The 11419-nt window shown below is 45.5% G+C and overlaps 5 non-coding genes across 5 annotated transcripts; all 5 read right to left on the bottom strand.

The window, feature by feature from the left end:
* Positions 1–6635: 6635 nt before the first annotated feature.
* Positions 6636–6724, bottom strand: TRNAY-GUA (transfer RNA tyrosine (anticodon GUA)). Its single transcript is given in 2 exon segments — positions 6636–6671; positions 6688–6724. It is a non-coding gene; the product is annotated as a tRNA-Tyr (tRNA).
* Positions 6725–7418: 694 nt separating this feature from the next.
* Positions 7419–7491, bottom strand: TRNAA-AGC (transfer RNA alanine (anticodon AGC)). The gene has a single exon. It is a non-coding gene; the product is annotated as a tRNA-Ala (tRNA).
* A 325-nt stretch (positions 7492–7816) lies between these two features.
* On the bottom strand, positions 7817–7905 carry TRNAY-GUA (transfer RNA tyrosine (anticodon GUA)). The gene is given in 2 exon segments: positions 7817–7852; positions 7869–7905. It is a non-coding gene; the product is annotated as a tRNA-Tyr (tRNA).
* Positions 7906–9958: 2053 nt separating this feature from the next.
* On the bottom strand, positions 9959–10047 carry TRNAY-GUA (transfer RNA tyrosine (anticodon GUA)). The gene is given in 2 exon segments: positions 9959–9994; positions 10011–10047. It is a non-coding gene; the product is annotated as a tRNA-Tyr (tRNA).
* Positions 10048–11184: 1137 nt separating this feature from the next.
* On the bottom strand, positions 11185–11273 carry TRNAY-GUA (transfer RNA tyrosine (anticodon GUA)). The gene is given in 2 exon segments: positions 11185–11220; positions 11237–11273. It is a non-coding gene; the product is annotated as a tRNA-Tyr (tRNA).
* Positions 11274–11419: the final 146 nt, after the last annotated feature.

Raw genomic sequence — 11419 nt, 5'->3', positions numbered from 1 at the left:
TAACAACCATCTCCCTTTGGTGAATGAAGCAAACCAGAAATGGGGACTGGAATAATTTGCAGCATTTGCACTTCTGATAATTTGGATGACTACATCCAGGAAGCTAGCAGACTTTCTCTTGTACTTTGGCCTTTTTACTATTCTATTTAAAGTGCCATTTTGTTCTATTATTCCCCTCACAAGAAGAGTTAAGTTGAAATAAATAGTAACTATGCGTAGAATTAACAAATACTTTCAGAGGATCACATTAAGAGTGAAAATGTATACTAATTAGTATTCAAATTAAATTACTCCATTATATTCCAAGTAATTGATTTTTCTGCCTTTCCAAATGATGCTCAAATGTACTACTTCAGTTTCTCTGTTAAATTTGAGCTTACATAAAAAATTAATCAGGTATTTCATGTTTTTATGGTTGCTTCTTAGCTCATTGGTGGGACTGCTCTTCTATCAAAACCTATAGCAGTAGCAGGTAATTCAAATAGGATGAGTAGAAGTCAGAGGATTGAATATTTGCAGCAACTAATTTTCTTCCACCAAGTAGCATCCTGACATTTCCTGGTGAAGGAAAGAATGTGTCAGGGTTAACATTAGCATGATTTCTCCTTGAAAGTCTGGAAAAACATCTGTCATTCTGCCAGTCTTCCCGTTAAATACCTGAGCAAATGCAGCGAGAAGATTTCGTTACTTTCAAGAGACTACCTCTGGTTTTATTTAGGTTTATTCTTTGCTAGACATTTTGTTTTTAACAATAGCAAAAAGGAGGTAGCTGGAATCCTGTCTGATTTACAACTCACTAAATTTCTATGTGCTTAATCCAATTAAAACTGGAAGGAATGTTGCCAATATGTCAACAAAAATGCAACAAAGTGATGAGAGGGTTAGTTTACAGAAATTCCTGAATTCTTTTGTCTTGACCAAATGAAAGAAAATTGTTCTTGTAAGACAAGTGCATACTAAAAGGATTAACTCTGATAAACTTACTTTTATGCTCAGATAAAAGCCAGTCTGAGTACTAGGAGAACATTTTTCAATCAATTTCTTAAAAGCAGCTTTGCATTTAATTAGAGGCAAGTCTCTTGTTTAAAAATTGAGGTGTGATTTACTGCACTAAAACACGGAAGCTGGGACTCTTAATGGTGTGGAGTGCCCTGGAAATGTGGCTTTAAAACATTACACTTCTGTGCTGAGTGAGATGCTGCTGTGCAGGAGGGCCGTGCCACTCCATCACACTACTGGCTCTTTGCTCCTACCAGTACCGAAGCTCATCTTCAGGGCAAGGCAGGAGGGTTTAGGGAGTTAAACTGGCAGAAAATTAACTTCCCCCCCTAAAAAAAGAGAGTGGGACCAGCCAGACAGCGCGGCTGGTTACAAAGTGCAGGTATGTAACTGGTGATGGAAGTGCCCCTTTTGGAGTCAGCCCCCAGTGAGACCACATCGTCTGTATCATAAAAACTCACCTACCTGGCATAAATCAGGATTATGTAAGGGCTTACTCGAATTCTAACTCAAAAAGTAATTAATTTCAGAAAACCTAGCTTTAAAATCTCACATAAAGAGATCTTCTGGGATGTGTAACACATGTTGAGATATATAACATATATATGAAATATGTAACATATGTATGGAATATGTATATAACATGTATGATGCAAGGCAGGCATAGCAGAATTTGCAGCGAAAATATGGGTTAATTGGCATAAAGTATTAGTGCTAAGTATGTACTTTATGCATGTTCTCACATGCTTTGCTGAGTTGGGATTAGTCATGTGTCAGAACATCAGTTAAATCTACATAAATCAATACCATGTCAGCATCTTTCTAGATTAAATTAAATGACTAGAAGTTTGTAGAATACTTTTTTCAAGGATAGGCCTAAGAAAATAAGCAAACTTTATAATGTTTAATCTCACCTTGGGCTCTGAATACTTGTTAATATAATTATTTACTAAGCAATTTAATTCTAAAATGTATAAAATCTGAATAAATATGCTAGTTTGCAAGTTGTTCAAAACCTGCAAACCAGCATGTTCTATAGAATATCTAAAACCAGGGAAAACCATGACATCTGCTCAGTTGTATGCAAGAGGTTTACTTACACAATCAGTTCATTATTACACAAAATAAGTGGAAAAAACCTTATTCTATAGTTCCTGTAATTTGTGTAAAAGGACAAAAAGAGTCTGGAGAAAGATCCTGTTACTTGACTGCAGAACATGAACATTTGAGAACCAACGGGGCCAAAGAGCTTAATTTGGTGAAGAATTGGTTATGTTGTTGCTGATCCTGAAGAGGTTGATCTATGAGCTACTACATGTCATTGTGTCTGTGGTCAAGATAAACAATTCCCAGATAATGGGAGAATTGACTTTAATTTGTTAGGAGTCATAACTAATACATTGCAAGTCAATACCGTTTGCATTACAAGTGAGAGGTTAATTGCAAGATATGGAAAAAAATGTACAGCGTGAAGCTATACTGCCACAAAAATATGAATTCAAAGCATAATTGCTTTGTAATTCAATTTTCAGATATACTTTTGTTTTCTGGTCACTTTATCATAGCCAGATCTATATGCATGAATGTCCATTTGTGGAAATGATGATACAAATCTTTCTAAACACTATTTGGGAAAAAATAAAAATATGTTCATCCATCATGCAAACTTGTTTATAATTGCCACTTATCAAATGTAGGAGCAAACATCTTTTCGTATGTAATTTGTAGCAACACACAAATTACGTATGACTTTTAAACAATAGGCAAATAGGAAAAGGAAGAATTGGTGAAATCCATTATTGCAAATTATCTGTTTTGGATGTTGATGATGAAAGATGACAAAGTCTGGTGCCTAGCACCAGCAGAGGGTATTGCGATGTGAACGAACAGTAGCAGCATATACTGACTGTTAGCAAGTAATACATGATGTGGATTCTGTTCTGCTCTGATAGGACACACCACAGCAAATTATTTACCCTTTTTGTGGTACAGGCTCCATGCACACACTAGAATTCTCTATGCTGCTGCCACGTTGAAGCCAGAAGATGCCAGTGGCCAATTTCTCCTTGCTTTAAGGAGAAGGCTTTTGCCCACCTTCCCAGGAAAAGCTTCGCATCTCCAGGTTTGTAATTCTGGAATAGAATAAACATGTAATAGTACAAACTTGGAGAGTTAACAATTATTTGATGTTCTAGTTTCCATCTGCTAGAATTGTGTGAAGCTTCCCGCGTGAGCTGATGCAGGTTTAACCTTGGCTGGGGACGGGTGGTATGACAGGGCAGCAGGAGTTCCCAAGGACCACACATGCCTTCTTAAGTAGCTTGGGTGCTGTGGTGCTAGGATAACATGGTTTGGGAATCCCTGCCTGGTGTCTGTAAATCGTTTTGAAATAATATTTTGAAACAACATGTAAAAGTTTGAAGAGCTGTTTTTTTAAGGAAAGCAAGAAAATAAAGTATAATACATCTCCTTCCCTGAAATGAACCATCCTCCCCACAACTTTCGAAAAAAAACCCTGTGGAATTTAATGTAATACCCATAAAGTTCCTCAGTCACGTAGAGTAATTTATGGAAAACTTTATAAATAAGAGCTGCAAATTATTGGGTCCTCATTTTCTGTCAATCTCGATTGTGAGCTCTGTCACTGATTTATAGAGAGCTGGGATCTTACCTTCTGAATCAAAAGGACATTAAAAATTATTTTGTAGGTTTTATAGCAGCTATTAAATTCTTTATTGAATTCTGTGTGATTTCAATAAAGTCCATAGGACTCTTCGATATAATAAATGCCTTGTAATCGATTTGCCTGAACTAAGAAATATGGGTGATGCTAAGACCTGTGAATATTTACTCCTGAAGATTGTTTTCTGGTAAAGCATAATTCTTCATTTATTGATAGCAATTACCACTGAATTTTGTGGCTTGAATTTTCAATTGCAATCAATAGATAAATCACAAAGTTGAAAAGTGCATGAAGTTCTCTAGCAGCAAATAAATGCCAGCTCTCTATATCTTTATGATTATGTTGACCTTATTATGGAAAAATCAGCGAGTTGGAAATAAGCAACTACTAAGGAGCCGTAATTCTAATTTGGCTTTCTGGCTCCAAATCACAGCCCACACTTGTTGTCACAGCTGCCTGTTAGAGTTTGATCACACAGCTGGATCATGCACCAGTGACCGCTCTGCAGCTTTGGCAACTCCTTGCTGCTACACTAACTTTTTGTTTCTCAATCATAAGCAAATTGAAGCAGGCAGCTGCAAAATTATCAATAGGTTAAATACATGAACAGTTCTCAGTATGAAATAAACAGGAAAATGAAGCTCTCCTTGGCCTTAATTAGTTCTTATAAAAGCTGGCAGGGAAACAAAGACATTTGTACACTCCTTTATTTTTATATGAGACTTGCCCAAAAGAAAAACCTCAGACATGTAATTTCCTTTTTTTTTTTTTTCATTCCCCTCCCCTGCTTAATGCTTTCAGTCAGAGGCTAACCCAGCACCCTCCCTCTAAGGGTAGAAAGAAAGGTGGTTTGGCAAGGGGTTACACTATGTCTCTTTAGTGCAGATCAGGGCATGTCTTGGGGAGCCTGCACAAGCTGTTTCCACAGTGATAGGCCACATTTGGTATTTACTGTCTCCTGTACAGGTAATTCATCTGCAGGAGAAGCCTTCACCAAGCGCTGCGGTTCCGCAATCATTACCGCTGGCTCTGGGCCATGCCACATCACCCAGCAGTACAAATTTGATCTGGATCAGGTGTGGGCACATGATTACATTTTTGTCAAATTAGCAGAGCACTTCGTGAGGATTTTATGCCGCCTGTCTGCTTTTATCCTGGTTGCAGAGGAACACGCGGTGCCGGAACCACAGAGGGTTAGGGCTGTGTGGGCAAGCGATGCCTGTGGTAGCAGTCATCCCGCCAGGGCAGAGTTAACCTGTCAGAGTTTTGTTTGAACAAATTGCATGGGCAGAGAGCATTTCGACAGGAACAACACTCTGTATCACGCACCTGTGGTACTGTAAAAGCTGGCAGCAGAAGCCTCCAAAATATTTAATATACTGTCAAACATTGGCTTATCCTATAGCCACAGACTAGTCCAGAGGAGCCTTAATTCTTCTACTTCCTGCTGTTTTCCACAGAATTTACTTATGCTTCACACTGGTATGGTGTTCTGGCCTCTGTATACTTTTTAAGGTGCTGCTTTGTGGTGAGCTGAAGATAATGTAAGACCTTACTGGTGCTGAAAAGGTGTGATGTCACCACTTCCATTTCATCAACTCTAGTAATTATGCCAGTCACACAGTGAGTCAGACTAGCAAGTTGATTTAACTGGAAACTAAGGGAAAAAAAAAAAAAAAAAAAGAAGAAAAAAGATCAGTGAAAATTTGGATCACTCCTATGCTGGCAGCCCTCAGATTTACTTGAGCCAATTGTAAACCCGGAGGTGGTGAATGAAAGATTGGACATGAGCCCTCAATTTGCACTTGCAACCCAGAAGGTCAGTTGTATCTTGGGCTGCATCAAAAGCAGCATGACCAGCAGGTCAAGGAAGGTGATTCTGCCCCTCTGATCTGGTGAGACCCCACCATCCGGCTCTGAAGCCCTCAGTACAGGAAAGAGCACCTGTTGGAGAAGATCCAGAGGAGACCACCAAGATGATCAGAGAGATGGAACAGCTCTCCTCTGAGGAGAGGCTGAGAGAGTTGGGGTGTTTAAGCCTGGAGAAGGCTCCAGGGAGACCTTGTTGTAGTTTTCCAGTACTTAAAAGGGGCCTATGAGAAAGACAGACATTTTTGCAGGGCCTGTTGCGATAGTTCAAGAGGTAATGGTTTTAAACTAAAGAAGGAGAGATTCAGGCTACACATAAGAAAGAATTCTTTTACAATGAGGGTGGTAAAGAATTGGTGCAGGTTGCCCAGAGAGGTGGTGGATGCCCCATCCCTGGACAGGGCTCTGAGCAATCTGATCTAGTTGAAGATGTCCCTGCTTATTGCAGGAGGGCCGGACAAGATGACCTGTGAAGGTGCCTTTCAACCCGAAATATTCTTTGATTCTATAATGCTAAGTAAAGAGGGAGAAAATAAATTTCTATGTTTCACTGACTGTGTCGATGGTGATAGAGCCCAGAAACTCGACCTCCTCTGTAAAGCCTAGGAACATCATGATCTCCCCACAACTCTCAGAGGACACAGAGCTCTTGGCAAAGTGTGCCATGTCCATCAAAGAGGAATGAAAAGCATTGGAGAATGTGGGCATCGATCCCGCTGCCTCTCACATGCTAAGCGAGCGCTCTACCACTTGAGCTAATTCCCCAGCCCATGGCCTCTGCCTCAGGTCCTCTCCCCTCCCAGGCACCCACTCCTGACCCAGGCTGCCCTGCACCCAAACCCTGGGCCTCCCATCCACCTCCTTCTCACACACCCACACACACGCTCCCTTTCTCCATGGAGGTGACCCCTCCCTAACCCCAGGGCTCAGGAGCACCATGTCCTGGCCAGGCTTCACCCAAAATTGCCTTGGCTGGTCATGTTTCCAAGCATAGGCAACAGCTGCAGGCTCCCTTGAGGGGAGCCAGCCGGGCAGGGCCAAAAGGCAGAGGTGCAGGCAGGTGTGTCCCCAGGCAAAAGGGCACTCCTTCGAGCTGGAGTTGAACCAGCGACCTAAGGATGGCCGTGCAAGGGAGCCTACAGTCCTCCGCTCTACCAGCTGAGCTATCGAAGGAATCATGGGGGTCTGCTCAGCACCTCGCCCATCACACACTCATGCAACACTTCTCCATGCACAGCACAATGCCTCTACTCCAATGTCCTGCTTCCAACAACCTTAGCTTCAACGTCACACCACCTTATTCAACCCTTTAGCGTACAGAATTAAGCGACCAACAATCTACATCTGGACCCTCTTCAGACTCAAAAAGATCTTACCCATATCCTACTGAAACATAATCCAGTTTCAATGAGCTGTCTTTTGACCTCTTGTCAAGCTCCAGATTAATATGAAGCATTTCCTCTGCTCCATAACCTATGCCTACAAGCTGGAAGGTCACACATAAGCCTTCTGATCCTCTCTTTCTCCTGGCTGAACATTCCCTGTGTCCTCAGCCCATCCCCACATGGAAATACCTCCGTTCTCTGAACTTCTTAGTGGCGCCCCACTGAAGTGGTTCTGTTTCTCTGATGTATTTCCTCTGTGAGAGTGCTCAAAACTGGACACATTACTCAAGGTGACATTTGATGCCCATACAGCAAAGAGGGGGAAAATAAGGTCCTCCATTAAACTGTCTGTACTCCTCCTGTACATTTCTGGATTTTTTCCCACTCTTTGTTGTCCAGATGCAGAATGAGCTCCCATGGCCCGTAGAAGACATGGCCTGTGGCAAAGGACGTTGTGTCCAGGTAAGGGGAATGAAAAGCATTGGAGAATGCGGGCATCGATCCCGCTGCCTCTCACATGCTAAGCGAGCGCTCTACCACTTGAGCTAATTCCCCAGCCCATGACCTCTGCCTCAGGTCCTCTCCCCTCCCAGGCACCCACTCCTGACCCAGGCTGCCCTGCACCCAAACCCTGGGCCTCCCGTCCACCTCCTTCTCACAGCCCCACACACCCACTCACTTTTCCCATGGAGGTAACCGCTCCTTGACCCCAGGGCGCATGAGCACCATCCCCTGCCCAGGCTTCACCCAAAACTGCCTCGGCTGGTCATGGTCCCCAGCACAGGCAAGAGCTGCAGGCTGGGCAGCCCTTGAGTGGAGCCAGCCGGGCAGGGCCAAAAGGCAGAGGTGCAGGCAGGTGTGTCCCCAGGCAAAAGGGCACTCCTTCGAGCCGGAGTTGAACCAGCGACCTAAGGATGGCCGTGCAAGGGAGCCTACAGTCCTCCGCTCTACCAGCTGAGCTATCGAAGGAATTATGGGGCTCTGCCCAGCACCTCGCCCATCACACACTCATGCAATGCTTCTCCATGCACAGCACAGCATGATGCCTCTACTCCAATGTCCTGCTTCCAACAGCTTCAGCTCCAACATTATACCACTTTGTTCAACCCTTTAGCAAACCAAATCCTTCACACCAACAACCTGAAAAACTCTACTAGTTCCTTGAACATAATCTACAGCTGGACTCTCTTCAGGCCCCGAAAGAGCTTACCCATATCCCACCAAAACTTAATCTTGGTTCAGGATCACTGGGCTCTTTTTTGCCCTCTGGTCAAGCACGAAACTGACAGCCTTTCCTCTACTCCATATCATACTCCTACAAGCTGGAAGGTCATTCATAAGCCTTCTGATCCTCTCTTTTTTCTGGCTGACCATTCCCAGTGCCCTCAAACCTTCTTCACATAGAAATACCTCAATTTCCTTTGCTTCTCAGTGGACCTCAACCCAAGTCACTAGATTTCATTGATTTCTTCCTTGGACTGGCCATCTTAAAGCTGGACACATTACTCAAGATGACATTGGCCATTTGTGAGCAAAGATGGAGAAAATAAATTTCTCTGTTTAACGGACTGTCCTGCTCTTGATAGAGCCCTGCAAGTCATCCTTCTCCGTAAAGCCTGAGCACACTGTGTTATCCTGTGGCAGTTGCACAGCCCCTGATGAGATCTGGAGCCTTCAGTAGGACAGCTGATGGCTCTTTAGCACCTTTGTGCCCCACTGTGCCTGTTGCCACATCTATACCTAGAATGGTGCTGACAGTGATGTCCTCCCCACACCTAAGGGCAGGGTGACTTCAACTTAACCTCTCTAGGAGGGCAGAAGGGGTGGGACCCTCAGTGAATTGACAGGGTCCTCAACAAAGGAGGTGCCCAGAGAAGCTGAGAAGCTTCTGGACCACGTTGTAGTGCCCACAGCCAAACGTGGGTGAGCTATAAACCAGGATCCTCGCCAAAGACCCCCTTTGAATGGTCTTCTCAGAGCAGTGGGGCTGTGAAATGGAGACCTCTCCCTCGGCTGGGATACCGTATAAGGGGCACAGCATAATGCCTGTACTCCAACAGCCTTGGCTCCAACATCACACCACCTTGCTCGACAATTTATTGCACAGAATCCTGCAGACCAACAATCTACATCTGGATTCTCCTTGAGCCCAAAGAGAGCTTACCGATATCCCACTGAAACATAATCCAGTTTCACTGGGCTGTCTTTTGCCTTCTGGTCAAGCCCCAGATAAATTTGCAGCCTTTCCTCTACTCTGTAACCTACTCCTAGTAAGCTGGAAGATAATATGTAAGCCTTCTGATCCTCTCTTTCTCCTGTTTGAACATTCTCAGTGTCCTCAGCCCATCACCACATGGAAATACCTCCATTCTCTGAACTTCTCTATGGCCCTCCACTGAAGTGGTTCTGTTTCTCTGATGTCTTTCCTCTACAAGAGGGCTTAAAACCAGACACATCACTCAAGATGACATTTGATGCCTGTAAAGCAAAGAGGGGGAAAATAAGATCCTCTGTTAAGCTATCCGTACTCCTCTTGGTGCAGCCCTGGATTGTGTCCTTCTCTTTAATGTCTGTGTGCAGCATGAGGTCCCATGGCAAGGACCCTGTGGCCATTGAAGAGGAATGAAAAGCATTGGAGAATGCAGGCATCGATCCCGCTGCCTCTCACATGCTAAGCGAGCGCTCTACCACTTGAGCTAATTCCCCAGCCCATGGCCTCTGCCTCAGGTCCTCTCCCCTCCCAGGCACCCACTCCTGACCCAGGCTGCCCTGCATCCAAACCCTGGGCCTCCCATCTGCTTCCCTCTCACACACTCACTCACCCACTTTCCTGATGGAGGTGACTCCTCCCAAACTCCAGGGCTCATGAGCACCATGCCCAGGCTTCACCCGAAACTGCCTTGGCTGGTCATGGTCCCCAGCACAGGCAAGAGCTGCAGGCTGGGCAGCCCTTGAGTGGAGCCAGCCGGGCAGGGCCAAAAGGCAGAGGTGCAGGCAGGTGTGTCCCCAGGCAAAAGGGCACTCCTTCGAGCCGGAGTTGAACCAGCGACCTAAGGATGGCCGTGCAAGGGAGCCTACAGTCCTCCGCTCTACCAGCTGAGCTATCGAAGGAATCATGGGGCTCTGCTCAGCACCTCGCCCATCACACACTCATGCAGCGCTTCTCCATGCACAGCACAGCATGATGCCTCTACTCCAATGTCCTGCTTCCAACAGCTTCAGCTCCAACATCACACCACCTTGTTCAATCCTTTCGAAAACCAAATCCTGCAGACCAACAATCATAAAAACTCCACTGGCTCCTTGGACCTCCTCTTCTACAGCTGCACTTTCCCCTAGGCCCAAAATGATCTTACCCATATCCTGCTGACACTTTTCTTGAGACAATTTCACTGGGCTGTTTTTCACCCTCTGGTCAAGCACCAGACAGACAGCCTTCTTCTAATGCATAACCTATTTCAATGAACTGAAAGGTCATGTGTAAGCCTTCTGATCCTCTCTTTCTCCTGGCTGAACATTCCCTGTGTTCTCGTCCCATCTTCACATAGAAATCCCTCCATTCCATTTGCTTCTTGGTGGCCCTCCACTGAACTTGCTTCATTTCTTTGATGTCTTCTATGTATTGCAAAGGACAACGCTGGACAAAGTATCTGAGATGCCATTTCTGTCTGTCAAGCATAGAGGAAGAAAATCACTTCCTCTGTTATAGTCCCCACTCCGCTTTGGATAAAGCCATGGAAGTCGTCCTCGTATGTAAAGCCTAGGCACACCATGATCTCCCCACAGCTCCCAGAGGGCAAAGGAGCCCTGGCAAAGGACATTGTGTCCAGGCAAGGGGAATGAAAAGCACTGCAGAATGCGGGCATCGATCCAGCTGCCTCTCACATGCTAAGCGAGCGCTCTACCACTTGAGCTAATTCCCCAGCCCACAGCCTCTGCCTCAGGTCCTCTCCCCTCCCAGGCACTCACCCCTGACCCAGGCTGTCCTACACCCAAACCCTGGGCCTCTCATCCACCTCCGTCTCACAGTCCCACACACCCACTCACTTTTCCCATGGAGGTAACCACTCCTTGACCCCAGGGCGCATGAGCACCATCCCCTGCCCAGGCTTCACCCAAAACTGCCTTGGCTGGTCATGGTCCCCAGCACAGGCAAGAGCTGCAGGCTGGGCAGCCCTTGAGTGGAGCCAGCCGGGCAGGGCCAAAAGGCAGAGGTGCAGGCAGGTGTGTCCCCAGGCAAAAGGGCACTCCTTCGAGCCGGAGTTGAACCAGCGACCTAAGGATGGCCGTGCAAGGGAGCCTACAGTCCTCCGCTCTACCAGCTGAGCTATCGAAGGAATCATGGGGCTCTGCCCAGCACCTCGCCCATCACACACTCATGCAGCGCTTCTCCATGCACAGCACAGCATGATGCCTCTACTCCAATGTCCTGCTTCCAACAGCTTCAGCTCCAACATTACACCACCTTGTTCAGTCCTTTCGG

This window comes from Patagioenas fasciata, chromosome 2 (assembly GCF_037038585.1).
Source record: "Patagioenas fasciata isolate bPatFas1 chromosome 2, bPatFas1.hap1, whole genome shotgun sequence".
NCBI classification, from domain to species: Eukaryota; Metazoa; Chordata; class Aves; order Columbiformes; family Columbidae; genus Patagioenas; species Patagioenas fasciata.
This window is presented reverse-complemented; position numbering and strand designations above follow the sequence as displayed.